Source organism: Chaetura pelagica, unplaced genomic scaffold, assembly GCF_000747805.2.
Source record: "Chaetura pelagica isolate M959 unplaced genomic scaffold, ChaPel_1.0 scaffold84, whole genome shotgun sequence".
Classification (NCBI taxonomy): Eukaryota; Metazoa; Chordata; class Aves; order Apodiformes; family Apodidae; genus Chaetura; species Chaetura pelagica.
Genome location: NW_009953224.1, coordinates 1,584,423 through 1,610,722, shown reverse-complemented (window position 1 = coordinate 1,610,722; position 26,300 = coordinate 1,584,423). Strand labels below are relative to the sequence as shown.

Below are 26,300 nucleotides of genomic sequence, written 5' to 3'. Positions count from 1 at the left end.
GGGCAGGGGAACCCGCCTTCCCGCCCAGGCCTCAGGGGCTGCTGGGCTGTGGGAAGGGCGCGGGGCGTCCCGCTCAGGAGGAGAGGAGGGACCAAGTGTTTCCTCTCACACAGCCCTCTCAGCGTCTCGGTTAGAGTTTCCCCGCAGGGAGTCGGTGCTTGCTTCATAAGGATGAATTGAGCCTGCCCAGCATTCCGGCCTGACAACACTTGGTTACTTATCTCTGAATCTCTTAAAGGGAGCCCTGAAAGGCTCTTTCTCCTGCTTTAAAGAGTGCAGGTGCACAACAAGCATCGAAGGAAGTGACTGGGGAGCTCACGCATTTGCAGAGCAGAGTAGAACAGACTTCTCGCCAGCCCAGGCTGCTCCAAGCCCCATCCAACCTGCCCTTGATTCCAGGGATGGGGCAGCCACAGCTTCCCTGGGCAGCCTGGGCCAGGCTCTCACCACCCTCACAGCACAGAATTCCCTCCTCATGTCTCACCTCAATCTCCCTCTTCCACTTTTCATCCATCCCCCCTCATCCTCTCCCTCCCTGCCCTTGTCCCAAGCCCCTCCCCAGCTTTCCTGGAGCCCCTTCAGGCACTGGAAGCTGCTCTCAGGTCTCCCTGGAGCCTTCTCTTCTCCAGGCTCAACACCCCAACTCTCCCAGCCTGTCCTGAGATAGCAGAGCTGCTCCAGCCCTCCCATCATCTTCACGGCCTCCTCTGGACTTGCTCCAAGAGCTCCACTGGATCTTCTCATGGCATGAAACACTGGCTTGTACAAGTGAACTGGGTTAGGGCCCAGAGGGAGCACACGGTGGAACATCGTCCAGTTTAGGAAACCCTGGGAATGAGGAGTTCTCTTTTTCTTGTGAAGATGGTGTACAGAGAGGACTTCTTGATCTGCACGAGGCCTCTGCGTGGCGTGGAGAACCAGAAGCTGCAGAACTGCAGTGCCAGCAAGAGCAAAACATCTGGCCCTCCCACGCAGAGTGCCCTTGGCAACCCTCTGGGGAGCACCACGGCCTCCAGTCTCCGTGCAGGGTGCAGAGGTTTTAGCTCGCAGTGGCCCTGCTCTGGTCATACTACAGTAATGCATGGCTATAAAATGCAGCTTTGTCATTTTTCAAGCTTCTTAAAAATACTGTGAAGCGTGCTGACAGTGAGAAAGATACTCACTGTTTAGTTTTAATTCATGTATCTATGAAACCATGTTATTTGTCAACATGGAATAATAATGCTGATTTAAAAAAAAAAAAAGCTGGAGAACCATTACACCAGATGAGATCAATCTCGGTGAGTTTTCAAATAAATATGTGAATAAAAATCATCCTCCAGCAGTTATCTGTAGTCTGTAGTCTGTAGTCATATCTCATGTCAGGGCTGATCTTGTTATTGTTAATCATATTCCACAAGTTGATGTATGGTTTCCATGAATATGAAGGTGGTTTAACAACTTGTCATGGTAGCTTGTCTCATTGCTTTACCAGTCTTATGGTTCTTCCCAGTATTTTGCATCTTTTCCCTGTTGCCACTTTCATTTCTGATCTTTACTCATCTTCTTTAACATAGGCAGGCCAGTGACATTAACATTTAGATACAGACACATGAGTTTCAATTCAGTCTCTTTTTTCAGACAGCATGTACCCGATTGTCAGAACTTTCTTTATAGTGGTCTTGCAAATCTTTTGCCATTCTTATTTCTCAAAGTTTTTTTTTCAGTATTGTTAAAAAGAGAAAGTTAAAAAATTAATTACAAAATTACTATGGTTCTGGCCACGCTTTCGGCTCCTGCTGCAGTGTGTGATGACCCCAGCTAATAGCCAGACACCCACGCAGCCACCTGCAACCCTCTCTTGTGGGATGGAGAGAAAAATAGAAACAAGGCAAGAAGACATGTAGGCTGAGACAACTGCACACTAAGAGTGAAGGCACAAACTACATGTGTGAGCAAACTAAAAATCAATTTATTCACCATTCCCACCAGCAGCCTGCTCTCTGGGGAGGGTGTATTGGGAGTCCTGCAAAATATGTAGTATTTGAGGAGCTGGGGTTATTGAGCAAGGTGTATCTGCTTGTCTGGGTGCTGTACAAAAAGCTTGATTAGCCCTTAGTTGGTATGATTAGCCACTGCACAGGACTCTGCTGGGGTGCCCTGTGCTGGCCCACTCTGCGTGCTGGTGGGTGTCGTAGCAGAGGTGACAGCCCAGCCTATCACAAGATATCTGTGACTTTCTTTGTTACACAAAATCAAAGGCACCAGGGTAAGGGAGGGAGGAGGAACCTCTCCACAGATGGGACCTGCACCATGTCCTGCTGGAGAGTCCACCTGGGGTCTGTCTAGTGCTCTGAAAACTTGGGGTTCCCAGTGGCTGAGCAGATATTAAGACTGAATCACTATTTACATACTTGTCTTTATTCTATCTTACTAAAATAAGTATTTTATTAAGCTGTTGGTTGTTGTGCCTATGGAGATGCAGAAAGAACCCTGCTCTGTCTCTCTCTGACCTCCCTCCCCCCAGGTGCAGAACAGTCTTGAAAGTGGGGTCAGAGCTGAGGGGAAGGAGAGAGATCCCAGGCACTGCCCAGCATGAGCTGTGACACTGCTGTGTTATCCACACAGTTCGAGTCACAAATCCAAAACACAGCACCATGGAGGTGTTGTGAAGGAAGATATCTTCATCCCAGCCAGACCCAGTGCACACAGGTAGAGTGAACCAGAGCTGCAGATTAAAGTTAAAAATAAAATCTATCTGCAAAGTCCCTCAAGGAATAATGGGAGCCCTGATGAAAAGCATGTGATAAACCTTTGCAGAATTACAGCATTTTCTGCTTCCCTTTCAGTTTTATCCATACAAACCTGGAAGTTCATACTGCTCCCTTTGGTTTCTTCAGTAGTCTCTTGCTCTCCCAAAACACTCATTACATATGAGATCCAATTAATTTACAGGAGTAGATGGTTCAAAGCTGGTCCTCATTTTTTACTTTAAAGAAACAACAAAACACTTGTGTTGCTGAATCAAAGAGTAGAAATGGCAGGATTTTTTTTTTATAGAACTATTTACAGTGGCACAGCATTCTTAATGCCACTAGTGTAAACCAATGTGGTACTTGTGCAAAGCAGTAAAGGGAGAATTATGATGACAAAGAACTCCCACCGCTGAAAATCTTTTTATTCTCAAAATAATGTGTTGCTCTTTTCTCTGAAGGAAAACAAGCCATGCTGTTCACAAGATTCCATCATTTTTCAGTCTGCTGATAGGTATGTTATTTTTTATAAATTAAATATAAACCTGTATTGAATTTATTCTTTTTCTGTATTACTTTTAAGGTAATAAATACTTCCAAGAGGTGAACAGTGTAATCAAATCCAACAAGAAAAGATTTGGAGATGATTTTATGCTTGAAGAAGCCCCTCTGAACCCATTATTCCTTGAGTGCTTTCGGATATTATCTGCAAGATTCATCTTTCTGAAATACTTTTCAGCTTATTATGTACTGTGTTTAAATTAAATCAGCTGAAAGTTGTTGACTTTACTGGAAATTACAAGCACAGAGCAAATATAGGTCTCCAAGTTACTACTCTTTTTCTTTTAAGAAAAAAAAAAAAAAAAAAAAAAAAGAGGCATTGCTGTTCTGGGGTAAGTCCAGATATATATTTCAGTTTATTTTTGCACCAATCTCACACAGTGAGTTAAATAATTAAAGCAAAGAAATAGCAAACAGCTGATTTTCCTTTTCTCACATCTTCCTGATTTAAATTTGTACAGTTAAGATGGTGACAAAAAAGGTGAACAGTCCTGCAATATGCTCATCTTCCTGTTAGCCATTAAAATAAGTCAAGCTAAAGAAGTTTAGTTACTTAGGTATTTTCCAATTGACCACAGTGAAGGAGTATCAGATAGACAAAGAGAAGCAAACAGAGAGGTAGGAACCCTAACCTGTGATGAGTGTTGCTTCCCAAGGGTCTGTGCTGGGACCAGAGCTATTTAACGTCTTTGTTGGAAACATGGTCAGTGACATTGAGTGCACCCTCAGCAAGTTTGCTGATGACACCATAGTGTGTGGTGGGGTGACACACTGGAGGGAAGGGATGCCATCCTGTTCTGATAATTCAGTATGCTACAAACCTTAGTTTTGTTACAATTAACTCAGTTTAGCTGTGCCTGGAACCCTTTCCCCAAGTGTTTCTGTAGCACCATGGACTGCAGTAATTAATCCTAGACTCCCCATACTATAAATTTCCTTACAGGTTTGCTGTGCAGTACTGGATTTTATCCCTGTGCCTCCCTGAAGAGGAGATCTCCTAAGCACCCCTTGGACAAAAGTGACATTGTCAGATTTTATTTATTATTTTTTTTTATGTCGTCAGAGGCTGCTTTTATTGTAGCTCCAGTGTTATTGGTCATCCCTCCTCAATGGAGAGTTATGTGCATTTTAATCAATCACTAATATTCAGGAGGTACTGTAAGGAATAGCATTATTTTATAGAGAGTGATGATAGATGCTTCACGTTCTCACCTCTGTATTCAGTTGACCCCTGAAATGTGGAACTGGAAAGACTTATTGCCAAACCAGGTAGTGTACTGGATAATCCAAGAGGAATAAATTTTCATCATCACAATGATGTTAAATTTATCCTGGAGGAAAAATCACATGTCTCTGGGGTGTTCTTGGGATCACAGAGTCATAGAATCATAGAATGGTTTTGGTTGGAAAGGACCCAAAAGATAATCTAGTTCCAACCCCCCTGCAAGGGAAAGGACACCTCTCACTAGATCAGGTTGCTCCTTGAGCAGGATGGGGGCAGCCACAACCTCTCTGAGCAACATATTCCAGTGCCTCATGACACTGACAGTAAATAATTTCTTCCTGATGAGTAGCCTAAATCTACCTTCTTCCACTTTAAAATCATTGCCTTTCATCCTGTCACTACACACTCTGGTAAAAAGGATCCTCAGGCTGAAAACAACTGTGTTCCCTAATTTCTTCTGGACTCCTACCTAACACCATTGCCTAATACTCAGAAGGGCTTGGTCATGCTTGCCACAGTTGGCCTTCCTCCTCAAAGGACCCCGAGCACTCTTCTTACTCTGTCCTGACAGTTTTTGTGCCTGTTGATGTGTCAGGAGACCATGAATATTGAGTAGCTGGGGGGAGGGGTAAGGACCTGGATCATTTACTTGGGAAGTTAGGAAGATCAGGAAATGGAATAATCTAGAGGTAATTATTTATTTTGTAATGATAGCTCTCCCATCCTTCTTGACTACTGCTAGGAGCAGAATTAATGACCTGTGTATTCTCAGTTGTATGTGCTAATACTAACAGGAAATCATGATACCACTGGTTTGCTGTCAAACATGAAACAAAAAATATAATCTAGCATCCAGTGCCAAAGCAGCACATTAAATCCCAGATTTTTGTGCCCATGGAACCCACACTCACTCTCCCATTTAATCTGTTAAGCTTACCTCCCTGGATATTACCATAGAAATCATAGAGTAACTTCTACATCTACCATGGCTTTACTCTGATATTTCAAGAGTTAAATGTTATATATATATTCATAGACCATTGATGTTACAACATCCAAGGATACTAGACCAGTTTCCTAAAACATTACTTAAAATAGCCAGTGTTTTGTACAGAAATATCAGCAGGTTCCAAACTAGACATTTCTGTACAATGACATGGAAAAACTGTCTTCATAGTGTTTCACTGCAGGTAGCAGCTGTTCATGCATTAATGTTGTTTAAGTAGGAAAATAAACTTCATGTGCATATTGGTTGCACAGAGTAACAAGCCCCTGAAGACCGTAGTCCTTTCACTGCATGATTTCTCATTCCATAAAATCCTGGCAGACTGATTGAAAATATAGGCTTCTTCCCATAATAAACTCGAGGGGGTGTTTCTTTAGTTTGAGAAACTATTGTAATGAGATCTTGAAGTTCCTTGTCCCAACTCCATTAAAGAAAACAAAGTAATTTTTAGTATTTTCCGTTTAACACAGAACCGTTGCAATTCTGCCTTTGATCTGTAAGTGGCAGTATTTATTTGTTAGAGCTGATAGAAGTTGCAGGCACGTCTGGTGTTTGTGAAATCCTGCATGTCACGTTGCTTGATTTCCAGCTGTTGCTGTATGTAAATCAGCCTCACGCCAGCAAAAAGCACCATTTGCAGAATAATTGCCGTGATTCGGAATTATTCCACTTCTGCATTACAGCTTTGTATACATTTGAGAGAGAGATTTTCATCAACAAAAATCCCACAGATATTCTGTAATCACCTTGATGATTTTAGGTATTTTGGTGTTGGATGTATTTGGTATATTTTTGTATTTCTTCCTTGGTGTTTAGAAATTCTTTTCCGTTATTTTATGACTCATTCAGTCCATGAATGAGTGTAGCAAGTGGAGTACATTGTTGCAGTGCCATTGCACACCTTCTTTGACATATCTGTTCCTCCAATTTTGGCTAAGCTACAGGGTGTGGATCCAACCCTCCCGAGTATTATGGAAGAGCTTGGAATATGAGCCCAAATCCATTCTTCAGCTGCTGTCTTGCCAAATGCTTACTGACCACAACTTTAGCTCAAGTTATAATGCAAAGTTTGTGCTGAATTCGGATTAAGTTTGTATACAGAAGATCCGTATATGGAAGAGGTGGCAATCCTTTTTGCTTGACCTGGCTGGGTCGCTGAGAATCTGAAGTGACATCTGCCAAATGCTCTTCTGTTGTCTAGTGCCTCTATTTTTTCAGTATGTTTCTTTGCCACCCTCTCTGGGCACCTGGAACAGCAGTGCGAGAAGTTCCACCATTATTTCTGCAGTTGGCAAGTATCCCTGATGGTCCCAATAAAATCTCCAATAATGGTTCTTCCACAAACTTTTTGAAAATGAGAGTGTGAAATTGTGCATATATTATCTGCCCAGGTACTTTTAGATCACATCACTTCCTAGTGAGTAGGGAGGTCATTTTATTGGGGAAGTGTCAAGCCCTGTAGAGCCCATTGGAGCCTATCTTGTACTACCAACCATCCTGTTGAGTGTCTGCTTCTCAAGTGAACTCACTGGAACCAAATTCACCATAAACTGAAAGAGGAACATTGTTTAGTACGTGTCAAAGTATTTCTGTACTAAATGCCATTAATTTAAATGCCTCTACTTTCTAGTCAGCTTTTGCAACATTTCAGAGCTACATGTTGGATATAGAAGAGAACTTTTCTTTCTGATTTGGCAGGTAATAGTACTTTTGAGCTCTGACATCCAGAGCTAGGAAGGGTGCTATCTTTAAAGACTGAGAGCTGCCCTTCTTGAACCATGATGAGTATGCAGAATTTGTTCCTCAAGAGATTTTTTTCAGAAACACACAAGAAACACAACCATTCATTGAATTGTCTGAGTAAGAAAAAGCCCTCAAAACCACAAACATGCTGAAAGACTCTAGGATAGCCTGTATTTTAAATTTCTTATGGGTTACACTGATAAATTTTTCTGAAAAAAAATAAAAATAAAAATATCCCTGGCACTCTAGTCAAACCTTTATTGTATGTCTTTTCCTTCAACCAGCGTCAGCAGGGGATCAAATATCTATCTTGTGTCCTAAAATTGCATAATGTACTTTGATCTCCTTACTTAATACATAATAGTATTCCACTCAGTCATTTCACAGTCACAATATTATTAGGAAGGTATATATGTTAATCTTTCTGACAAATTTGTCCTATATATATTTGATATGTGTGTATGTGTGTGTATATGTATTTATATGCAGAAAATATCAGTCGGTAGCCAACCATTCCTTTCCACAATATATCACAGAAATATAGTAAAATGCCTGTATCAAACAGTTGGTGTCTGAGATTGCCAGACTTGTTTGGTACAACACATTCCTCAAAGATACATTCTTTTCAGAGAGGTCTGAATGCAGAAGGTTATTCTAGGGAAGAGTCTCAAGTGTAACCTACTTATCACTGGGTTAACAGCACAAACTAATTACAGTTACTCTATTCTTCATGGCATCAAACATTTCTCACTAAGCAAGGAGAGATAAGAGCTGACACAGTAACATAGGCCCTGAGGGGTTTTTGACATTCATGGTCATGTTCCTCAGATACAACAGCCCAAACCTTTGTCTACATGTTTCATTATGGGTGTTCTCAAATGATGCTTGTACTGCACATGTAGGAAGATGGTGGTGAAAAGGTACTTGATCTGTAAGTACACATAGGAAAAATAAGGTATGGACCAGTGTTCTGGAAGGAAATTTTTGGAATCAGAAGTCAGTTATTCACAGGGCGTTGCTCATCCATGTAGGATTATAAGTCCAACTGCCTCCCAAGGTATTTTCTGCAGTCTAAAACCATCTCAACAGTGGAGTTTCTGCGCTATTTTCACAACATAATCCTGGTATTGGGTACTCAAAAATCAGCACTGTGGTAGAGTGGAAAAACGTAGTTCAAACCCCTTCTTTCCTGTCAGCCACCTTGATCCTAAGTTTCCTCTGTTTCTGCATCTGTTTTGTGGGATACCTCAGGATTTACTCAAAATAACCATATTTTTAAAGGAGCATGGATTATTTGAGGAACAAGTTGTAAATCTGCAGTATTCCAAAATGTGTTGTTATAATCCATTAGGGGAAAATTGCAATAGATAACAGGAAAACAATTTTCAGCTCACACCAAATGTGTGATTACACAGCCATTGTCACTCAGTAACTTATGCTCAAAGGTTAGGTCAAGCAGCAGTTTTCTTTAAAGAATGAAAATTAGAATGATTTCATGTGATGTAACGTTCATGTAATATATTATGTGTTACATTCATTACTACTGCATAACGTGTAACATATTGAATATATGTACAGTATCTATTTTTGAAAGGATACAAAATTTAAACACTCTAGAAGGCATTTACTAAATCTTGTCTGCAAATAGATGAATCAGAAAGCAATGTATTTGTGCTATGCCTGTTACTCAACTGCAGAGGGCTGCAGAGTCAACCTCGAGGTAGAAAGCTCTTTTACGTAAATGCTCCTCCTTCTCCTCCTCTTGTCACTCATAATGCTTGAATGAAATTAGCATTTTAACTCTTGTCTGTGTGTGTGTAATGAACACAACCTTCTCTAAAACTCTTCCTTTCAGAGGGTGGTATATGTGTCTTGATAATAGGCAGACAGTGAAGCCTTGAACTAGAAATGTTTCCGTTTTGTTGGAAAGTTTAAGATTTTTTTCTATTTTTGTAAGTTTTCAATACCTCTCCTGTGGTTTTTCATGTGTAACCTCCCTAAAGGTAGCACTATCAAATCTGCCCAGTGCCTTTCTGCATGACTGAAATGCTCACATACATTTGTTTTGTATTTATATACTGGTTCCAAAATAAATGTTGAAAGATGTGTCTGTTACGAGACAGAAGGTATATTTGTTTTCCATTCAGGATATGGCACATGGTGTACTCATTTTTAACCAGGAGGTGTAAAAATGTAAACATACCTATCTCTGTACTCTGCTAAGTTACATTTTAGCAGAGTATTTTTAAGATCACTGTTTTAGCTCTTATTCTTCTTTAACATCCACTTCCGCCTTTGGTAATTTACATACATATACATAGTCTATGAATAATGCATAAGACTTGATTTAAATTCAGGGTTTCCAGCTCCCACAGTGCAGCAGTGTATACAATGATTTCATTGGCTCTGCTGTGTTTTCATTACGGGTAATTTCTGGAAACACAAAAGAGGCTGAAAAAGCTGACAGGAATGGACAATATTTATTTTGTGGGAAATATCTGTAGCCTTTTCAAGTCAATTGTCTTGCAAAGTTTTGCTTGCAATTGTGTTCCTTGTTTTGTTTTGTTTTCCCCTGAGAAGAATGCATTAAAAGGACTCTGATTGCTCTTTTGCAGATTCAGTGAGATCTGGGACTTTTTTTAAAACGACACTGCTGGATTTTTTTTCCCTATTTGCATAAACGTGAGCACAAACTATAAATAAGTAAAGAACCATCAGATTTCTTAAGGTTTCCCAGCTAAAATAACAAAGTAATGTTAAGGAACACCTGCAGAAGTTGAAATATTTGGGCTTGAAGAAGTTAAAATATAGTTTTAGTTTATATATTTCAGGGTTTTTTCAGGACAATGAAATGGCTTCTAAAATATACAATCATCTTTTTCATCTGGGTCAGCTGATGCTGTTACAGCATATAGATTATTCTTATATCTTTAAGCAGTAACGTATTTTTAATAGAGGACAAAGACACCTTAAACAAGGTGCACAAACATCTTCCTTTTGTATTAGTAATATCTCTTATATTATATTTCTTATATTATCAGTACATTTATGCAGAAAGAAAATATGTTTTTTTCTATTTCTCTCCCCCAAAAGAATTGTTATTTGTTAATCAGGTTGGGGGTCCTGATGCTGCTGCTGATGATGATTTGAACAGTAATTTTCCAAGTTCTTCAAGCATGTTCACAGAAGTAAGTAATATTTTTCTTGAAATAAACAGAAGGTCACTATGCCTGTGCAGCTGTACTTAGGCTTCAATCTCATCTAGATACACAAAGGTTTGTTTTAGAATTTTTTTCTCTGCAAGTGACATGAAGAAAACTTTTCTGAAGTATCCAAGGTTACTGCAGCAAGCAGTACCACAAGCTGTCTAACTGGTGCTTTGAATGATTAGGTCATGTACCAGTTCTCACAGTTTAGCTTTGATTAATATATTTAATAGTTGAGAATATTGTTATTTTGCCATCTGCTGCTTATATTAATCATTCTGTAAATTAATTGCTTTTAGCTGCCCATGGCACATCACATCTAAGCAACCAAATCTATGCTGAAATTTCTTTTTTTCTGGTTTTAACAGCAGCTGAACTTTGCCAAGTGGTATTTCAAGTCCATGACAGCTTGTTTACAACAGGTTACCTGAGCAAAACTTCCTTTTTCTTACTCCTGGCCCAATCAAGACAAATAAATTAATGAATTAGTAAATAAATACAACCTCTGAGGAGTAAATAACCCACATAAAGGGAAGGCAAATTGCAGAGCCTGGTCTTCCACGTGTGCTCAGGGGCTGAGGGGTACATGGGGAGGAAGGTGTGACTGTAGCTGTTTCCCACCTGCACAAAGCCTGATTGTGCAGAGGAGGTTGAGCTCCCACCACAAGGGCTGATGGGAAGTACCCAGTCTCTGAGGACTGCTGCTCTGCAAAACAAGGATATTTCCTGCACACAGTTGTGTATTTTGCTTATTTGAAAACCAATTCTGAAATGTTGCTAATCAACATTTGGAAATATTTAAAAGAAAGTGCTTCTCTCTCTTTCTCTGCACAGTTCCAGTGCAGGGGTTTGTTTTGATTCTGTGATAACATCAGTTTTCTAGAAAACATGCAGACAAATTGTAAAAACTACTTACCCAGCTCATAAAAAGTAAAGCATCTTTCATGTGGCTAATAATCACAGAAAAGAAGCTTTTTTCTAAAAACATGCACATTCTGGACAGAATCCCAAGACAGTGAAGGTACCATATTGCATAGTTCATTACAAAACAAAACTTAAGAAAATTTTATCTTACATTCACAAGCTCAGGTCCTCTTTTTAGTGAACCTTGTACTAACTCAGCTTTTGATGATATTTTTTTGTGATTAAACTTTGTGGAAAGACAGAAAATTAAGCTGTGGGGTTTGGGTTGATTTGGGGGGGGGGGAGTGTTTGAGTTTTTTTGTGACTGGGTTTGGGGCTTTTTTTCCTAGCGGAGGAGTAAGGAAAGGCAATTCCTGTGAATTGAACAATTATAAACAAAACAAAACAAAAAGAGAGAAAGAAAAAATCCTGTTTTGGTTCACTTGATTCTGATCTTCACACAACTACTGTAAATTTAATACAATGGAATTCTAATCAAGATGCCCTGGCAGATGGCCCTTTGTTTCCATTAAGGAGAATTCTTGATTAACTGGAGACGTTGCTTGAATAATAATTTATTTGGGAGGATACAGTACCCATCAAACAACTGAGGGGCTTTCAAGACAGTTCCTTGGTGGCTACAAGTCAGAAGGGCTCTGCTGGAGCCAGCAGGAACAACTGAACTTGTGGCCATGCTTCCTGAAGTTGGAAAACAACATATCTGAGTACCAACACAACTCCAATCCTAAAATGTATCTGGGGATCTGGATTCAACTGAGGTAGTGAAATGCAAGTGATTGGCCAAATATCTTGCCAAATCAAGGTTATCAAGGGTGGCCAAAGCAGGTTGTCCAGCGTGACTGTGAGATACCTGTCATGGTAAATGGTGAATTGCAGCTGAGCTGAAACAAACCACTGAACTGCAGGAATGAATGTTGCACTTAACTGTGCACTGAAAGAGAATAGACAATGGATGAAAATGCTCATTAAGAAATCATAAAAAGGAATTTCTAAAGTAAGGAGACACTAAAACCTCACTGATGCCACTCTGTCTTTAGGTCATGCCCTGATGTAGAGAGCTGTTGTCTTATTCTGCAGTGAGTGCTGAGCATAAGAATTCAATTTAAACTTATTCCTTTGTCATTAAAAATCTATGATACAGTAGTAGTAAGAAGTCTTAACAAGACAATTTTCCTTTAAAAACATCTTTTCTTGGTTAGTATTCAGCAATTATAGTGTGCAAACCACTTTCTAGTCCTAATGACTTAAGAAGTGCTCAGCATCCTACAAAGGATTTCAATCCCATCAAGAGTGGGTCGTAACGTCATCCTCATCGCATCTACCTTTTATATACTTGACACTGATCCATCATGCCTCAGCTCCAGCCTGCCAAGGTACAATCAATTATGAAACAAAAAAAATTAAAACATCTCATTTTGAGGCTGAATACCTGAAACTGTTTTTCCTCTTTCTCTGTATTTACCAGGACTCTGATTCTTGAGGCCCTTTCCTTTCTGTGTAGACTATTCAGTGGGTGTCATTTCAGCAGCTGTGCAATTATTTCCATTGTTGGCATATTACACTGGTGTCAGAGCGTTTTCACACCATTAACATGAGTGCTGTGGCTGGAGGCTGTTGAGTCTGGAGCAGACCTGAATGCTGAACAGCTCCGTCTTTCATTGTCTAAGGATGCAGGACAGCAGACTGGAGTGGAAGCAGGTTCTGTGCAGAAGAATGAGATGTATCCCAGCTTCCAGAGGCTGGGAAAACTCATAATGTTGCAAAGCCTCCCACTTGGAAAGGTCTTTTCATGAGGACTCAGTGAAACTCTCTTATCACTAAAACAGTGGGAAAGTTAAATCGCAGAAGTCAAGCACTATCCCTGAATCTGGTTCACCAGGAGTGCACCAGATATGTGAAATCTGTGAAGTCTTCAGTAAATTTTGCCAATTGTTCAGGGCTGATATGCAGCCATATTCATCATGGTAATTCACCATGTCCATCATGGTATTTCACCATAAGGGATGCCCACTGTTCTTAATTTTTCAGATGTTTTGACTTCCTATAATTACTAAAATTTCAAGATCAAGAGAACTGATGGCATCTGTTTTATAGTGCAGGGGAGCTGAGTCTCTTCAGCTTGGAGGAGACTGAGGGACAACCTCATTTATGTTTATAAATATGTAAAGGGCGAGTGTCAGAAGGATGGAGCCAGGCTCTTCTCAGTGATGTCCAGTGATAGAACAAGGGGCAGTGGGTGCAAGCTGGAGCACAGGAGGTTTCATGTAAATGTGAGGATAAACTTCTTTACTGCGAGAGTGACAGAGCCCTGGGACAGGCTGCCCAGAGATGTTGTGGAGTCTCCTTCTCTGGACACATTCAAAACCCACGTGGATGTGTTCTTGTGTGAGCTACTCTAGGGGATTCTGCCCTGGCAGGGGAGTTGGACTAGATGATCTTTTCAGGTCCCTTCCAACACCTAAGATTCTCTGATTCTGTGATGCACACACATGTGCCTTACAGGCACCTTAGGTCAAGCCAAATAGATATGTGGATACAGTCCAGTAATGCCAATATCCCAGAAATTCTGATCTGATATCATGCACCAGGCACTGTTCAACATTATCATTTTTAATTGAGAGCTGAGCTGCTCAGGTTCTACATTACACTTTTTTGAGGTGCCTTCTGAAGTTGCGTTTGAAAGCGTGAATGTAACTATGAGCAGGGCTGTTAAACTGTGTTGTTTGGTGTCTTGCCTGCTTCACAGAAGAGAAGACCTGATGAAATCAAGGTGCTGCTTGTTCAACTATAAGCAGCAATACAGTAATCCCATGAAAAACACTCTGCTGCACAGCCACTAAAGGAGACACGTCTGCTGGTCAGGCCTGTTGGTGCAAGGAGGGCTCCATTGCTTGCTGTGAGCACGAGGAAGGTTCCCTGACCCAGATGGAGAGTGTTCACTTCTTTCTTCTGCTGTGAAAAAATTGCTTTGCCACTCAGGTCAGCATCATGATGTAAATCTTAATGAAAGATTCAGTGATGTCTGAGCAAATCAACTTGTTTGGCCGTGCTGATGCTCCTTTATCTATCTTCCTGCCTTTTTCTCCTTGTACTCTTTATTTTTGAGGTAAGTAGTACTGGAAAAACAGTTGCGTTATAGAGTGGTAGCTACTACAACCACCTTAGTCTTTTCCTCTCTTGCAGCTGGGGAAGAACTGGCATCTTGATTTCTGTTATCTTCATCAGACTCTTCCTTACTGGAAGTGAAGCAGAAAATATTTTGAAAACTATTCCTGTCAGTTCAAATTTTAGCCTTCTGAGGCTGAGTCCTTAAGTCCTGATGTAATCCTGAGTCAGTCAAAACTCCCACTGCAGACATTTGCCTGACTAGGAGATTTTCCTAATCTACAGGGATCGTATCACAGTAATTTTCAACACTGAGTCTTCTCTCAGTTCTCCTGTGCTGTTCTAAAAGATGCATTTCTTTCCTGTTGGGAAAAAAAAAAAACACACCCATCTTTATATATTACAGCATGCTGTAATAACCATCAAACTTTTGCAGCTTTTTTCCAAAATGCTGGGAGACAGATTTTTTCTGCAATGAATCCACTTGGTGAAGCTGACTGTACTGGCAACTATCTGTTTTTTTACCTTTGCTGATCATACGCCCTTAAAACTATTGAAAAGCTACAAAAATTTTCTGCTGATTCACTGGCACATTCATCCGAAAAGCTGTGACATCCTAGAACTTCCCCTCCCCTCCCCGCCCTTTTAGGACCTCTTTGCTCTCCTTGTCCCACTGACCAAAACTTAAAATGAATGAGGAGTTATGTCTGCACCCAAGAGACTATTCTTATGGGTTTATCCATTCAGCATCAAATTACAATTCCAAAATTAATTCCAATAACCCCCAGTTGTCTTAGCTTTTTCTTTCTCTTCCTCTTCTTTAAAAAAAAATAAAAAAAATTATAAAATCTCAGTTAGTTGTCAAGGAGAATTTAGGGGGAAAATCTGATGTTCCTGGGGATATTTCTCTAGATGTGTCTCCATTAATGAAGTGTGCTTTGTAAATCCTTTCAGAACCCTGGTGTAAGAGCCAGTATTTCTTAGCTGGTTCATCATTGCCATGTGTGTACCTAGTGGTGGCTGATTTTTTTTCTGTCAAATATTGATGATGTAACTTGTCACTACTACTTTAGAAAGAAGTTCTGAATGGATTCTCAAATCCAAAACACTTAGGCTGAGAGATGCACACATTATCTTGAGAAGCTCATCAGGGAAGCAGCTAAAAAACATTGTAATCCTAGGAGAAAACACTGACAACAGTGGAGGTGAAGGTATAAGAAAGATCCGGCAAAGAATTCACACTGAAAAGAGCAATCCCAGAACCCATACATCCAGGAAATGATAATTTGCATTTGCAGTATATCTCTCTTTCAATTCATTTTTTAGAGGTTAGTATTTAAATCTGGTACATAAATCCATAGTTTGTGTCATTCAAGAAACTGAGATCTAACTGAAGACTGGGCTTCCTTCCAGCTTCCACAACTTGCAAGTGTAAATTGCTTTATTTGGAGAACTATTTGCTTTGTCTGGGATGTCCAAATCTTGAGAGACACCTGTACATCAGATGTCCATTTATCGTCATAACAGTTGTGGTCGTATAAATATAGAAGTGTCGTTGTCCTTGTAGTAAAGTCAGAGGGACAACTGTGTGGTCTGACTGCCTGCACCCTGTTACACTTCTTGAAGTGCTTCTTTAGGTGTGGATTTGAATGCTGCTGGAGTGACAGCCTTTGGGTTCCATCACAGAAGAAAGCTTATATCTAGTTTAGCTCTTGGTGTGAATGGGATGGTTTTGTCCTAGCCACCTCCACGGAATTCATCTCTCCTTGTGCCGCTGTGAGGAGGTGACAAGCACTTTCCTTGATGGATCTTGTTGATCTTAGATTGAAAATTATGCAATGCAACAAAACAAAGATGAAAAGGTAGCCAGTGCTAGTTCAGTTATGCTAATTTAAGCTAAAAAGTGGAGGCAAGCATAATAACAAAGGGGGATCATAGTGATACCAGGAGGGTGTATATATATATATATATATATATAACATAATAAGTGAGTGAGTTCCTTTTGGTTTTAAAATCTATTCATCTACAAAAGACCACTTCCTTAAAACATGCACATTTTCCCTGTTTTCTCAGCATACGCCTGAGAAACTTTGGGTAATTCCAAAGTGCCATTCCCATACTTGCTGTTGTTCGGATACATCTGATGTGATTATTCACATTGTGTCTCTGCATAGCTTGTAGCACAAGGACACAAAGCTTTATGTGAATATATGTCCTTTATGTCCTCCTGTTAAGGCCCTGCCTACTGTGACCAGAGCTGTTCCTATTCATGTGATAAACAGAAAGCTGCAGCCACTTCACATTATTGTTTAGCCTATTAGCTTTCAGATGATGTCCTTGTTGGCTAGGTCTGTGGGGAAAGGGAGCCTGATTACACAAAAGCTATTGCAGACTCTACATAAAAATAAATAAATTAATAAATAAATGCAGAGACAGACATCAGCTAATCTGCAGGAAAGATAACGTATGTTTCAAGTAAAGAGTTACAGTTGCTCTGGGCCACTGGAAATATCAGCAGATAAATCTGATTGTTCAGAGCCTACAGCCAAAAATTACCAAAAAGCATGAAGTGGGATCAAGACCACAGAAATGCAGAATCATAGAATCACAGAATTGCTGGAGTTGGAAGGGACCTTTAGAGATCATCTAGTCCGACTCTACCACCTAGGGCACTTTACACATGACTGTATCCAGGTGGGTTTTTAATATCTCCAGAGATGGAGATTCCACAGCCTCCCTGGGCAGCCTGTCCCAGGGCTCCAACACCCTCACTGAAAATAATTTTTTCCTCATATTTCAATGGAACTTCCTATGTTGCAACTTGTACCAGTTGCCCCTTGTTCTGACTAGTTCTGGGAAGTACTCAAAAGAGCCTGTTTCCATCTTCCTTGCACCCAGCCCTTAGATACTTATATACGTTGATAAGGTCTCCCCTCAGCCTTCTCATTTCCAGGCTAAGGAGTCCCAGCTCTCTCAGCCTTTCCTCATAAGGGAGGTGCTCCAATCCCCCAGTCACCTTTGGCACCCTTCACTGGACTCTCTCCAGCAATTCCCTGTCCCTTTTTAACTGGGGAGCCCAGAACTGGACAAAGGATTCCAGATGTGTCCTCACCAGAGCAGAGTAGAGGGGGAGAATGACCTCTCTCCACCTGCTGGCCACACTCTTCCTTATGCACCCCAGGATTCCATGGCCGCTCTTGGCAGCAAGGGCACAATGCTGGCTCATGGATAATTTACCATCTATCAGGACAAAATTTCAAGAAGGTAGCAACTAAACTCTTCAGAAGCATGAATGAAATTCATTTATGTGAGCCAGTCATCACTCAAAATACTTTTTGAGTGTAGATTTGCAGATTAAGTTATCCCAACAGAAAGAAATAAGGAAGCCAACAAAGGTTATAGCTTATGCCAACAAAATATCTTGGTTCTACTTTACACCAGTTTCCTGATTAGAACATGGAAATCTGGTCATTAGGATTATGGCAATGGTAGGGTTTTTGCTGGTCACCTCAAAATCTGTAGAATCTTGGCCTTTTTGGTGAAGTCAGGCTTACTTGGTAGAGGTTCCAGCAAGCCTAGTGTGCAGCAGGCTTCTGCAAGGTGGTGAGAGGTCCTGGCTGCTGCTGAGCGAGGGCTGAATAGGCACAACACTTCAAGGGGTTCAGTCTTATGTTATGTGGAATTTGACAGGACTTGAAGGACATCAAGTTAGTGAGTGGGAACCAAGAAACAAAGGAGAAGAGATATGGGAGAAACTGATAGCCCAGTAATTTAATTCTGAGTGCCTTGTGTAATCACTGCCAGCTGTGCAAAGTGTATGATGGAGGAAAACTCTCTCCATCTGCTCTGCTGTCACTTTACACCACATTGAAAGGGCTTAGACAAGGTGTGAAGTAGTGGAGAATCAAGGTTTGCTTAATTGCAATAAACATAAAATATTCCTTCTCAAAGTTTGCATAATGGGTGTTGAAGGACTTGTAGAGGTTTCCTAGGCTTCAGAATTTCTGATTAACATTATGGGAACAAAACCCAACAGCCCAGGAGCTAAGCCACATTTTAATGTGCACATTATAATCTTATTTCAGTCCTTGTTACTGTACTTTTGCTAGCTTGGAGTATTTATCTGCTTCAGATCTTGTTGGTGTTATTCTATCATTGTGTGCTCCCATGCTGTTAACAGTCCAGAGGAGTTAGTGTTGGCAAATGTTCTGAAAGATAAAGTGGTTTACTATTAGAAGCCTTGCAGTTAAATAAATTACCTGTTTGAAGGGAGAAATGGATAAGCCTTACAAAGCAATCCTTTAAGAATATTAACATATTTACTGGGGCTTTTTTGTATATCAAGCTCATCTGTAGAATTTTTTCTTCTCTTTAGCAGAAGCAACACATTGCCTCTGAAAACTGGGTGAGGATCACTGTACCACATTGCAAGAAGCAATTCATAAGTGTAAAATCACTTGCCAGCTAGGTTTTTCTCTAAAAGTTGCTTTGGTTTGAAAAAAATCGGCATGCAGAAATGGAAGAAAAATGTAGGTACTTGAACGAAGATGGTAGAGAAGTGAGACACAAATCTGCAAAGTTTTGCAGAATGAAGCTGAGGTTTTAGCTAATGAGCTTTATCCTCACTCTTGGGACAGAGTGACTGTGTGCATCCAGCTGGTTTCTGTGACTCATTTCACAGATGGTAATTTATGAAGATTCATGTTTTATCTTGTATTTTGATTTTGCACATAAGTGCAGTTGTGCACATATTACCACCCAGACTCCTAGGAAAATGGTACATATCTGCTCACAATGCCTGTCTGCTAATTTTTTTAATAATTCTTAAACTTTTTGGCCACTTTCAAAAAGCCAGCTGGAAGGGCTCAGAGAGATTAATTTCTTGTGAGTGCTGTGAAGAACTGGAAGCTAGTCACAAAAAGGAACCTGAACTCAGCCATGACAATAATGGAGACATGAAGAGCTTAGCTCTCCTAGCTGGCACTTGCCAGCAAGCTGAGGGCAGGATGGAAGATGCAAGCCCAAATGAGTGCACCCCAGTGAGGCAAAGGCAGTTATCATTCAGATCCTCATCCTTTTAAAGACATGACAGCCAGCTGGTCTATCAGCAGGCAGGTGCTGGCTGATCTATCAGCCACAGATCATCATGGCGTACTCTGTCAAGTATGGAGCAGAGGGGATAGAAGAGGGGGTTGGACAAGCAGCAGGGAATAATTAGGAGGTACAGGGCACATGTCCTTAGGAAAAAGGTGTTTTAATTTCATTTACTACACAGTGAGCAACTTTTTCCTGCACTGTCACTGCATATCCACATTGGAGAGACTGGCCAGCAGCGTGAGAAAGAATATTTGAAGGAGAAGATGCTCTTCAGCATGCAGCCCTGATGTGCTTGTCACTGCTTCTCCTTTCAGCAGCTAATTGTCCATAACATGACCACCTATATACATATATAGCAGGCAAAAATAATGCACACAAAAGGGTGGGGTTTTTTCTTACAATTTGGGTTTGTCAGGCTGAAAAGAATGGAATAAATGCCAATGATCACTCTGCAAGAAATCAGGAGTTGGTTAGGATATGGCTAGACTTGCACTTTGGAATTCATTATTGGCTTTAATCAGATTCATGCAGGCTTATAAGTCTGATGACTTCTGTGACCTTCAAAAATAAGTCAGGCTTGTTTGCAGGTAGATTTTCTGCATTTGATACATGTAATTATCATAAAACTGATAAAGACTGCTTCTCATTTCAGTGGAACGTTGTGCTTTTATTCTTTATCTTCAAGAGTAACAGCTGAGGCCAGTAAATCCTGTGAATGTATTAATATGCTTTGTTTTTATAGGCATATCTTGCAAAATATTCAGTGAAGCCGTATTTTTAGAATTATTCTTTTTGTGAGAGGATGAGACATCCTTGGATGTCTCATTTCCCTTCTGTAAGAACAGAAAACATGAATCTGAACTCAGACCTCTGATCCATCAGCATTCATGTTCCAGCAAAGTACTTAAAACTTGATGTTTCAACATTTGTTCTGAACAAAAGCTAACACAAAAAGGATCTGATTTCACTTGGATTTTCGTTAACAAGAGAACAAGAGAAGTGGTGCTCTGCTGCTTATTTCACCTGAATTATTCCCTGCTCCTCAGAGAAATGCAGTTAGAAGGGGTCATATCTACTGCCTTGGGACGGCGCAGATGTCTCGTTGGCACAATGCTGAGCAAAAATCCTTTCAAGCATTTCTCATCAGCTGTCAGATGTGGTGTCTGTGGTGTGCAGCATGTGAAAGGCAGTGCAAAAGGAAAGGAGAGAGTGGCTCTCTTAAAGCGCTGAGGCAGACCCCAGTTGTATTGCTAATCACAACATTGTGTTGTCTGGGTAGTTAGTGCAACTGAGAAGGGGAAGAGCAGAGGTCTGGGGACTTTGCCCCTCTGTCTCACAGCAAGTTGTTTGGCTGTGGTCTCTCCTTCCAAGAAACTCAAGCGAGGTCCATCACTTCTTCCAAAGCATATGTTCAGCTCCATGCATAGACACAGAAAAAGCTAAAACATTCATGACCAAAACTGAAAGACTACTGTCATCTGCTTTCAGAGTATTTTTGCCCCATGTTTTTTTTCTGCTTTGGAGTTCCATCAGTTTTCTTTCTTTAAAAATATGACAGGATTTATTTTTTTTTTTCCTTTTCTTAAAGCCTTTCAGAGATAAGAGGGCACAGTTTGCTGTGTTTTTCATTCATGCTCTGTTGCAAACTATTCTCATAAGGGGATTTTGGTTCTAGTACTATGCATTAAAATTGATTTTGAAAGTCAAAACCTCAAAACAGCTCAAATAACAAAAATAGTTACGTTCATTCCTAACTTAGGGAATGATTAAGGGAATATGTCATTATGGAAAAGCTGACAGAATTGTACATACCATGTACTTAAATAAACATAGCCATTCATGTGCATTTCTACATTCTCATTGAGTCCCAGCAGCTTTGGCATTAGAATTACACTTATTCCTAATGCTTTTTAAAAGCTTTTTGACAGTAAAGTTTAAATACAAAATCATTACCTATCAGCAGTATGAATATGTTCCAGGAGAACTGAGAAAAAATATTTGATTTTTGAACAAAATAAAGAATTTCTATGAAATTATATTAATATTTTCCACTGTTTCTCAACAGCTATGATTTTAAAAAGCAAGAGAGAGAGCTGTGTTTTTAGAGTTATGAAACATGTTTTTAATTTAATAGCTCCTATTATTTCAGGCACATCAGTCATCCTTATTTCAGAAGAGTTTCAAAGCACATAATACAGATTAGTAGTTAGGAAAAAGAAATTAAATCTTACTAAATAAATAATCTGCAAATATATGCCAATGAAGCTGAAGGTTGTTTGCAGTTGTGTCTGAATCTTACTTGCAGGTGATTTTTCAGGGAGTCAGAGCAATTTTTTTGGTCAAATTTCAATTGATAATAGAAGTTGTTTGGGTGTTCTGCCATAAAGTTCTAGTTCACATGTACCCAAATGCAGCTGTGGAACTGTGGAGTGTAATAGGTTTGAATCAGGTACTACTGACTTTTTGATTAGGTCAAGGATAACATGACTTAGGGTGCAAATCTCTTGGAGAGATTTTTTTGTTCGTTTGTTTTAATATTATGGTAGCATTTTCTTGGAGAATATTTGAGTCATATTCATTCCCAGTGATGTTTTGTCCAACAAAAACATGGGATTACTATTTGAAGGCACATTATCCAAGTTCAGCCCAGGTTAAAAAATCACCCAGCTGTAATTCAGAGGACATTTCCTTACAAATCCTTAGTGTTTCCTTACTATTCTCTTTTATTAAAATAATTCTAAAGATAATAAGGAAAATTAATTTAGCCTGTGGGCCACTCCCAAGTAATGCAGATTGGGAAGCTCAAGTTTAATCTCCATTGTATTAGAGTGGACTTAGTTAAAAAAGCAGTGACAAAGACATAAACCAGAGAAAGAATATTAAGAACATTGCCAGTTCAGCCATTCATGGTTTTGGAGTGGATAACATACCTCTAAAGTCAGGAACACTGTTGCTGGCAAAAGCAAACAAGAAAACAAACAAAACCCAAACACACAGACAAACAACAACAACAAAAACCAACAAAAGTGATAGAGGCCCTGTGTTGGAATGGATAAAAATATTTAGTCCTTATGTCTTGGATGGGGATTTTGCTGGGAAAGCCGTCTCTCTTGGATAATAGATGTTGCCCTGAATACAGCAATGATTGCATGTCCATGCATACAGTACCTTCACACTTGTGCTACAATACATATATGTATACATACCTATATATGAAACATATTCCAATTTCTAGATTTAAAAAGGCACAGAAGGGAGCCGATCCAGGATGGGAGTCCCTGGTTCTGGGATCCAGGGATGCTTCTGCCCAAGGTAAGCTTGTTTTTGCACTGTAGACATCTCTATAGTTTTGAATCACCTTTAAAAGATCTTGGGAACCTTTAGTTCTCACTGTTTCCAAGATCTTTTACAGCTCTAATTTTTTCACAGAGATGACACCCATAGAGAGCCTGACTGTGAAACAGAAGTATGAAGGTGCAATGAGAAGGCTACTAAGCCTGTATGTCACCAACAATATTATTTGAAAATTATTCAGTGTTTTTTAAATTTCAACTTCAACCGTATCCCCTTATACACCAGGGAAATCGCAGATGAAGTTCATCTTGTCTAATTTGCCTCTTCTAGATATTAGGTCAGGATAAAGCAGGTAATGGGAAAATAGTGTTAGTAGCTGCAAATCTGATTTTAGTAAGGTTTTCCCTGTGGGGTTTATCCAAGACCAATATTAAGTGACAGTCTACATCCATGTGAATGACAAAATTATTTTAGCGTCCTCTCAGTATATAACTTCTAGAGCTCATGTCACAACCTGATCTAATTTTCTAATAAATGAGGAGGCTTTGGCTTCAGATCGTTATGGTTGACATCAGATTATTTTTAGTTGCATTTTTCCAGAAAAAAAAAAAGTAATTTTTATTTCAGCAACAGATTTCAGGAGTTTTGGACATTTGGGACAGTATCATGACTCTAATCTGTGAAAAAAAAAACAACAAACCACAACAAACACAACAGAACAAACAACAAAAAAACCCCACAAGCAAACAAAACTGCAACTTGGAGGATCCCCAATTCTTCCACCACATTATTAAAAGACTTGGACAAGTCATTACTCAAAATTATTTAAGAGGATAAAATATGCACTATAAACATAACCTGGAAACAATATTTTCAGGTACCTTGTAGATAACTTAGGTTAATTTCAGGAGTGGGGGAAATGGCACCAAGCTACAACACAAGAAATTCCACCTCAACACAAGGAGAAACTTCTTTCCTGTGAGGTTGACAGAGCCCTGGGACAGGCTGCCCAGAGAGGCTGTGGAGTTTCCTTCTCTGGAGACTTTCAAGACCTGTCTAGACATGTTCCTGTGTGATCTACCCCAGATCTTCCTGCTGCAGCAGGGAGGTTGGACTTGATGATCTTCAGAGATACCTTCCAACCCCCACGATTCTATGATTCTAATTGCCCCTGGAAATAAATACGGTTCACTGCACACAAATGATTTGCACTGTGATACCAGGATCCAGGGATCAGAAGCTGAACTTACAAAAAGTTACATTAAAAGGCAACAGCATTTATCACTGATTAATCAATGAAATAGCCTCTCTAGGGATGAGGTAGATTCTCAGTCATTGGAAATAATGAAAACATGACTGTTTATCTTTCTAAAATTTATCCTATCACTCTACTAGAAATTAGAGGTCAATGTAGAAATTAATGGTTGAGTTTGTGTAACCTGTGATACAGAGGATGTCAGATTTTGTGATCACAATAGATCTGCCAAGGCTTAAAATGTGTACATCTATTAACATTCATTTTTAGATGTAATGTAAAATCAAGCTATTTAGACATTGTTCTATTTGAAATGATGGACTTTTAAAGGAAGCTAATAGCACAAAATGGTTAAAATTTTAGCAACAATAGGTTTCATTTGAAAGCAACAATTTTACTGACTTTTGGTTTAATTAACTATGTAACATAGTGAAAAATAAAAGCCTTTCTCCTTTTAACAACCAAACTCAGTACTTTTAATTATTTGAGCTTAAAATTGTAGATGATTAGAAAATTGTTTTGACTCCTTTTTTTTCCTTTTCCAATACAGATGTATTCAGGAGTGTGTCTGTGTATATGTGTTTTAAATTAATTCATTTTACTGCAGCTTGTATTTGATTACATAGATTTCTAAATCTTTATTACAAAGCAATTTTTTTTTTTTTTTTTTTTCTATCAGCTGGGGTACTGTTGCTTTTGTGAGGGGGTGGTAAGTTTATCAGAGGACAGGTATAAAACCCTTAAATCAGTAACCAGGCTCTTATTTTTACAGACTGTATGAGCTCAGAGTTGTGATGGCTGATCACCACAACAGTAGTGCATTTTGCAATATAGGAGATAAGAATTCTAATATTAATGGATTCTAAAATTCATGGATACCTGACAAGGAATCAGGACAGTCTGGCATTGTATAAGTGGTTGCATGAGTTCTGCAAATTCCAGTTGTGTGTTTTATTTCTGTTTATGTGTGCCTGGGTGTGTCATTATTTGTGTTTATGCACGTGCGTGTTTAGATTTAGAAATCTGTAAAATGCAAGGAAAGAAAATGGCAATATACACATGCAGTTATTTCATGCAGACTGCAATTTTTTACAGCCTTGTAATGTTTTCCATAATAAGTAATTTGTTATTAAAGTATTTCCTTAGCACAAATACTTTTTTTATTTTATTTTATTTTTATTCCCAGGATGTAATAATCAAAGAATTCCATTTTACTGCAAAGAAGAAAATTGCTTTTCAAGCATGTGCTGCTTGGCATCTTCTGTTCCCCATCTTAACTGGCTGCCTAAGCTGTAACTTTCCAAAGTGTTGTGCAACAGCACCTTGATGGGAGGGATGCTATCCTAACATTCTTCCCTGCTACTTCTAATCCCTGGCTTATTGTGCTGTTCTGCTACCAAACCAGGTCTTACTGCCCTGTGAGAGCTAGTTTGTTTGGTCAAGAAGAGTGATTCCTGAGTCTATAGAAGTTGAGCTCAAAATATGCCCTGTTTGTGTTTTCATTCATGAAGCCAAAACAGAAATGTTACTAGTAATGTATCTCCATTAAAGTAATTCAAAATTTTCTTTTAGATTCTAAATAAGATTTCAAACTGTAGTCAAGCCAAAACACGTGGTCGACATCTGAAATCTGATCTATAATCAATCTATATGGTATCTATATGCAATACACAATATACCAACAACTTGTGTGTGTGTGTGTGTGTGTGTGTGTGTGTTTGTGTGTGTGTAGAAAATAGAGTCATCAGAAGTTATAGTGACAGATGAGACTTGAAAGTGGTACAAAGACCCCCAGTTCAATATCTGCAAGGTAACTTTGCCTTGTGGAAATGTTTAGGGTTGTTTACAACAGAAGGCTTTAAAAATATTGTTGGCTTAAAATTACTATTACAACCCTTGGTTCCCTCTTGTCTGGCATGATGTTCTGTCTGGTATTGGGAAGGTGAAACTTAAATTAAATGGCACATTTTCTCTTTTGCTGCTGCAGAAAGCCCATAAAGTAAGCTGACCAGAAAGCAGGATAGCATTTCAATCAGGGACTTGGCATTCTCATTGCCCAAATAATGTCCTGAGCAAAGTCTGTGTCTTTCTCTTGCAAAGTTCATTCTTCTTAACACCTCTGAATGAAGGTGAATGAATTCCTTCAAAACAG

General features: G+C 39.5%; 1 protein-coding gene across 1 annotated transcript in view; it reads right to left on the bottom strand.

The window, feature by feature from the left end:
- The window catches only part of CCNH (cyclin H), a 163,281-nt gene that overhangs the window by 7,167 nt on the left and 129,814 nt on the right, over positions 1–26,300 (bottom strand). The gene's annotated exons all lie outside the window — the stretch shown is intronic.